This window comes from Berghia stephanieae, unplaced genomic scaffold, assembly GCF_034508935.2.
Source record: "Berghia stephanieae isolate SIO BIC M18660-M18661 unplaced genomic scaffold, UCSD_Bste_1.3 scaffold400, whole genome shotgun sequence".
Lineage (NCBI taxonomy): Eukaryota > Metazoa > Mollusca > Gastropoda > Nudibranchia > Aeolidiidae > Berghia > Berghia stephanieae.
The window spans coordinates 2501-10000 of NW_027625290.1; the positions used below are offsets into that span (position 1 = coordinate 2501).

A 7500-nucleotide genomic window follows, 5' to 3' on the forward strand; every position below is an offset into this window, starting at 1 on the left:
TTGTTATGGATGCAACATACAAAGTAAATCGATATTTGTATCCACTTGTGAATGTTATGTGCATAGATAATGAGAGTCATGGTTATTCCAGGGTGGCCAACTTTTCAGAAACTGAATTAGAGAAAATTTTTGGTTACCGCACAATAATGTTAAGAGCAGGGTGGCCAACTTTTCAGAAACTGAATTATGGAAAATTTTTGGTTACCGCACAATAATGTTAAGAGTGAAGTAATACACAGCCTAATACTAATTTAATACTTTACAAAGAATGAAAATGAAAACAGACATTAAGTTGAAATCAGAGCAATGCTGTGTCAAGATTACAGAGGAGCAAGAAGACAAGATTTGTTTGTGTGTCTTTATATGTTACGGAATAGGTACATTTTGGTTGTCAAAACTTTCATTTTTATTTTGACATTTTCTTGATCTTTTAAAATAAAATTATAAATTAATTTAAACAACAGACTTGTTTAATATTTTAAAGATATACTTTTGTGGGGACCTTTTGTAAAATCATGTCCGATTGTAGTTGTAAATTTCTTTATATTCTAATGTCGTAAAATCAGTGACACCACTGAATCCCTACCAGCACTTTTACTCACTGAGTCCCTACCACCAGCGCTTTTACTGGGTTCCTACCACCAGCGCTATTACTCACCGAGTCCCTACCACCAGTGCTTTTACTCACTGAGTCATAGAGCTCTTACTCACCGAGTCCCTACCACCAGCGCTTTTACTCTTCGAGTCCCTACCACCAGTGCTATTACCGTCATAGAGCTTTTACTCACTGAGTCCCTACCACCAGCGCTTCTACTCACTGAGTCATAGACCTTTTACTCAGACACTGATTCCCTACCAACAGTGCTATTACTATTACCGAGTTATAGAGCTTTTACTCACTGAGTCCCTACCACCAGTGCTTTTACTCACTGAGTCATAGACCTTTTACTCACTGACACTGAGTCCCTACCACCAGTGCTATTACCGAGTTATAGAGCTTTTACTCACTGAGTCCCTACCACCAGTGCTTCTACTCACGAGTCCCTACCACCAGTGCTATTACTCACTGAGTCCATACCACCAGTGCTATTACTCACTGAGTCCCTACCACCAGTGCTTCTACTCACGAGTCCCTACCACCAGCGCTTTTACTCACTGAGTCCCTACCACCAGTGCTTCTACTCATGAGTCCCTACCACCAGCGCTATCACTGAGTCATAGAGCTTCTACTCACCGAGTCCCTACCACCAGCGCTTTTACTCACTGAGTCATAGAGCTTTTACTCACCGAGTCCCTACCACCAGTGCTATTACTCACTGAGTCCCTACCACCAGCGTTATTACTCACCGAGTCCCTACCACCAGCGCTTTTACTCACTGAGCACCTACGACCAGCGTTATTACTATTACTCACTGAGTCCCTACCACCAGTGCTATTACCGAGTCATAGAGCTTTTACTCACTGAGTCCCTACGACCAGCGCTATTACTCACTGAGCCCCTACAACCAGCGCTTTACTCACCGAGTCCCTACCACCAGCGCTATTACCGAGTCATAGAGCTTTTACACACTGAGCACGTATGACCAGCGTTATTACTCACCGAGTCCCTACCACCAGCGCTATTACTCAGCGAGTCACAGAGCTTTTACTCCCCTATGACCAGCGCTATTACTCACTGAGTCCCTACCTCCAGCGCTTTTACTCGTTGAATCTCTACCACCAGCACTTTTACTCGCCGAGTCCCTACCACATGGCTATTACTGAGTCCCTAACACCAGGGCTAATACTATTAGCCACCAAATCCCTACCACCAGGGGGGACAATATAAGCTAAAATTAGACCCCAAAAATTCTTACAGTGATGCAGAAAAAAACAACGAACAGATCTCTTTCAAATTTACACAAAATGTTTCTTACAACAAGATGGATAGGTTTAGCAATAGTCTTGTAAATAAATTTTTCAGAATTTTTATTCGATTTCTTAGTGAAAATTTGGTGTGACATGACAGGAAAAAAAATTGATTTAAAAATTCATAAAACTGCTAAATTTTTGTTTAGCCCAAAACCCAACCATCATGATGCAAAACACATCATAAGAAAAATTCTGACCAAATTTGAAGACAATCTGATGGGAAACAATCCAGATGTGAATGTTAGAAAATCAGAGAATGACGCACAATGAAATTTTGAGAAAATGAAAAATTTGTCTTTAATTTGATAATAAAGCTAATAATGCAGACAAAGGCCAACATTCATCAAGTATAACCAATATGGAACAAGAAAACAGTAATATTTTATAAATTGATCAAATTCTGAAAAAAAAATTATAAACGATTCGCTAACCCATACCTCTAAGAAAAAAAAATTGCGAAATAATTTAATATCTGCTGTTATTCACCAAAAAATTACTTTAGTGGTCAAATACGCTTTATAGTTCTAAAATTTTTAATTATATCTAATGAACTAATAATGTAATGTATAATTTGATGCTAAACACCAAAAATAACTGAATTAAAAAAAAAAACTTTTTTAAGGGGCAACATAAGCTAAAATTAGACGTAAAACCCTAAAATTTCTAACATAGATGCACCAAAAACTAGCATATAAATTTCTTTCAAATTTAAACACAATGTTTCTTTCATAAATAGCTATATCATGAAAACTCTTGGAATAATTTTTTTAGAATTTTTATTTGATTTCAACTGAAAATTTAGCGCGGATCGACAGGAACAAATGAATTTTAAAATTTATAAAATTGCTAAATTTTAATTTACCCCCAAACACTTACATCATGATGTAAAACACATCATAGAAAAGATTCTGAATAAATTTGAAGATAATTTAAAGGAAAATGACTAAGGTAGGATTGCTAGAAAATCAGACAAATGACATAAAACAGACATTTGAGAAAGCGCAAGCTTTTTCTATAATTTGACATAAAAGGCTGATTTTGCAGACAACTAAAAGAAATGATCCATCAAACTTTAAAAATATGACCGTAATAGGACAAGAAAACGAAAATTTTGTAGATTGATCTAAGTCTAAAAAAAATTATAATCGGTTCACTAACCCATACCCCTTAGATAAAAAAAATGCTGTAAAATTGATTTTTTTACGCCCAGAGATAAAATAATTTTGTGGTCAAATATGATGTCATACCTTATGAATTCATCATTATAATCACAAAACCTAATTATTTACTGTAACAATAGGTTATACAGATGATTTCTAGATATATTAAATGATTTTTCAAAATATGATATGGCACGCTATCCTCATTTTTCATTTTTTTATTCTACTTGAGAGACAAGTCGTATAAAATTAGATATCTAGTCAAGTTGAACTGCAAAATCAATTCTATTTTAGACAATAAAACAGTTAAATAGTGCACTAGCTCTGAATAAAAAGCAATTTGCTTTCCCAAACCCTTGGAATAAAAATCTCTTTCGCCTCAATACAGAAAAAGTCAACACTACTTGTTTGCCACCACTTTTTTTTGTAGTTCCACAAAGAGGGTTGATCCTGCTCTGGATGGAAAAATTGAAATAAAAAAGAGACACATTTCATTAGCAATTTTTGGAAATGGCATTATTGTCATAAAATGCATTTGTCAAAGACATAGCAATTTTTAAAAAATGATCATTATTCACACCAACACACTTGAAATTTCATTGGTTTTACATCCCTAGAACAAAACTCTTGGCAACAAACTATAGTCTGTCGTTAAGTTACTACAATCAGTAGTAATTCAATTCAAATGATGCTTTGCCATTTTCATTTAGAAAAATGAGCATTTATTTTATTGATCACCAATAAAAAATGTAAAGGCGCTATGGAGATTTGACAACATTACTAACCATTGTCAAAAAGTGCATGCAGACACTCTGGTCTGCTGGCCCAGATGATGGTTTGCTGATTGATGAGTTTTGCCACAGGCAAAGGTTTGCCACAGGTTTGCCTCAACACACCTTGCCAGAATAGCCCTTGAGCCAGCATCTTTATGGATTGTCAGGACACCAGTAACGCCAACAGTGTTCTTTCATGTTAGCTGTCGATGAAAACAAAAAATTAAATTAAATTCACTACAGCGAAATAGGCACATACATGCCAATGCTAAAGTTTATAACAGCAACACTTCGCATGTTGAACGGGACATACCGTCTGTTAGGCGATATTACAATTTCTTCGGACAGAGACAACGCAGTTAACGGCCAAGTACACATTTTACAACTGAGTCCGGTGAGAGAAAGTGAGCAAAGTGCCTTTTCCAAGAGTTCAACTATGCGCCGAGCGAGGCTCGAGCCCAGGACCTTCCGGTCCAAAAGCGAGTGTCATACCACTACGACATAGCCGTACGTAATTTTTAAAATATAATAAAAATAATCACACTAATATAATTATCTCACATTGTCATCATCATAGGCATTTCAAAACTACTAATAATACTACCACTACAGATATCTTATCATTATAAAATATTACTCTTCTCTCTCTCTCCATGAACATAACATACAAAACCCAATTTTCCGATATAAAAAAACAGCCGCCCCCCCCCCCCCCCCCCAAAAAAAAAAAAAAGTTTTGAAAAAGTATGGACGATGCATGCTGTGTCGGCCATAATAAAGATAATAACAATAACTGAATGAAAAGTATTTTTTAAAGGACCCTGAGCCTGGAATGTCGTGAGTACTCGAAACCTCTTGATCTTGATAAAATTAGCAACCTTTTGACTGGGGATCGAACATTCAAACACCTGGTTTTAATCACCTGACATGGAAGGCTGATTTAAATTATTTGGGGGGGGGAATAGTATTTTAATTTGTTTAAAGCCCTGTTATTGTTATTTTTCACAAAATAAAGTAATAAAGTTAAGTAATTCGCGGTAGCGACAAATGTGTCGTCAGCTGATGCACAATCAACAAACACACAACCCCAAAGCATGTTTAGTTATAAAAATAAGAAATGAATTAAAATGTGCATTTCGTATGCTTACCTTGTAAACTGAGTATTCTGTGACTTGAAAAGAGTTAAGAATTACCAAAGTCCGTCAAAATCAACTTGTAATAATAGTAATAATAATAATGTGATTGTGATGAGATGAAGTGTTCACTTTTTGACTTCCAGATAATTCATTGTATATTGCAGTTCTATCCGTATAAAATGTTATATTTTTAGTAATTACGCAAATTCTATTTTTAGTAAGAGTACAAATAAGCTCTGGCGTTATTTGCAGTGGTAGTGCGTTTGTTTACATTTTACGAAACCCACCAAGATACCACCCAACAATTAAAATCATCCGGCTTTGAAGAGTTAGAATTTTATTAAAATTATTTTTAAAAAGCCGTATGCCACCACCCCCCCCCCCAACCACCAATAGTTAACATGTCAACATTTTGCTGTCTCCTGCCGACATGACAGTTATACTGGTCGACTCCCTTTGTAAACATTATACAAAACCCAACAAGGGTTTCACACAATTTAAAATCGTCTGGCTTAGAAGATTTTGAATTTTATAAAAATCTATAAAGTAACTAACACAAACAAAACATAAAAAAGATATATAATAAGGCTAACAAAGAGGAAAGAGGAGGCGAGGAAGAAGACGTGGTAGGAGGGAAAGAGTAATAGACGGTTGGGGTAGCTGGTGGTAGTGGTGGTGGTGATGATGATTATGACGATGATTATGATGATGAAGATGATGATGATGATAATGAGGAACATGAGGAGGAGGAGGAAGAGGACGACGACGATGATGATGATGATGCGAAGAATCACCCCCCCCCCCAATAGTTAAAATGTAAACATTTTGCTGTCTCCTGCCTACATGAGTTATACTGGTCGACTCCCTTTGTAAACAGTATACAAAACCCAACAAGGGTACCACACAACATTTAAAATCGTCTGGCTTTGAAGATTTTGAATTTTATAAAAATCTATAAAGTAACTAACACAAACAAAACATAAAAAAGATATATAATAAGGCTAACAAAGAGGAAAGAGGAGGCGAGGAAGAAGACGTGGTAGGAGGGAAAGAGTAATAGACGGTGGGGGTAGCTGGTGGTAGTGGTGGTGGTGATGATGATTATGACGTTGATGATTATGATGATGAAGATGATGATGATGATAATGAGGAACATGAGGAGGAGGAGGAAGAGGACGACGACGACGATGATGATGGTGCGAAGAATCACCCCCACCCCCCCCCCCCACCAATAGTTAAAATGTCAACATTTTGCTGTCTCCTGCCGACATGACAGTTATGCTGGTCGACTCCCTTTGTAAACATTATACAAAACCCAACAAGGGTACCACACAATTTAAAATCGTCTGACTTAGAAGATTTTGAATTTTATAAAAATCTATAAAGTAACTAACACAAACAAAACATAAAAAAGATATATAATAAGGCTAACAAAGAGGAAAGAGGAGGCGAGGAAGGAGACGTGGTAGGAGGGAAAGAGTAATAGACGGTGGGGGTAGCTGGTGGTGGTGGTGGTGGTGATAATGATTATGACGTTGATGATTATGATGATGAAGATGATGATGATGATAATGAGGAACATGAGGAGGAGGAGGAAGAGTACGATTACGATGATGATGATGATGAGAAGAATCCCCCCCCCCCCCCCACCACCAATAGTTAACATGTCAACATTTTGCTGTCTCCTGCCTACATGACAGTTATATTGGTCGACTCCCTTTGTAAACATTATACAAAACCCAACAAGGGTACCACACAATTTAAAATCGTCTGGCTTAGAAGATTTTGAATTTTATAAAAATCTATAAAGTAACTAACACAAACAAAACATAAAAAAGATATATAATAAGGCTAACAAAGAGGAAAGAGGAGGCGAGGAAGAAGACGTGGTAGGAGGGAAAGAGTAATAGACGGTGGGGGTAGCTGGTGGTGGTGGTGGTGGTGATGATGATTATGACGTTGATGATTATGATGATGAAGATAATGAGGAACATGAGGAGGAGAGAGGAAGAGGACGACGACGATGATGATGATGATGCAAAGAATCACCACCCCCCCCCCCCCCCCCCCCACCACCACCAATAGTTAAAATGTCAACATTTTGCTGTCTCCTGCCGACATGACAGTTATATTGGTCAACCCCCTTTGTAAACATTATACAAAACCCAACAAGGGTACCACACAATTTAAAATCGTCTGGCTTAGAAGATTTTGAATTTTATAATAATCTATAAAGTAACTAACACAAACAAAACATAAAAAAGATATATAATAAGGCTAACAAAGAGGAAAGTGGAGGCGAGGAAGAAGACGTGTAGGAGGGAAAGAGTAATAGACGGTGGGGTAGCTGGTGGTGGTGGTGGTGTGATGATGATTATGACGTTGATGATTATGATGATGAAGATGATGATGATGATAATGAGGAACATGAGGATGAGGAGGAAGAGGACGACGACGACGATGATGATGATGCGAAGAATCACCACCCCCCCCCCCCAACCACCAATAGTTAACATGTCA

At 37.2% G+C, this 7500-nt stretch overlaps 1 long non-coding RNA gene across 1 annotated transcript; it reads right to left on the reverse strand.

Annotated features, from left to right (window-relative positions):
* Window positions 1-1744: 1744 nt before the first annotated feature.
* LOC144961767 (uncharacterized) lies at window positions 1745-5221 on the reverse strand. The gene is made up of 3 exons (XR_013643275.1): window positions 4993-5221; window positions 3857-4047; window positions 1745-3526 (listed from the first exon to the last, which is right to left on the reverse strand). It is a non-coding gene; the product is annotated as an uncharacterized LOC144961767 (long non-coding RNA).
* Between the last annotated feature and the right edge of the window lie 2279 nt (window positions 5222-7500).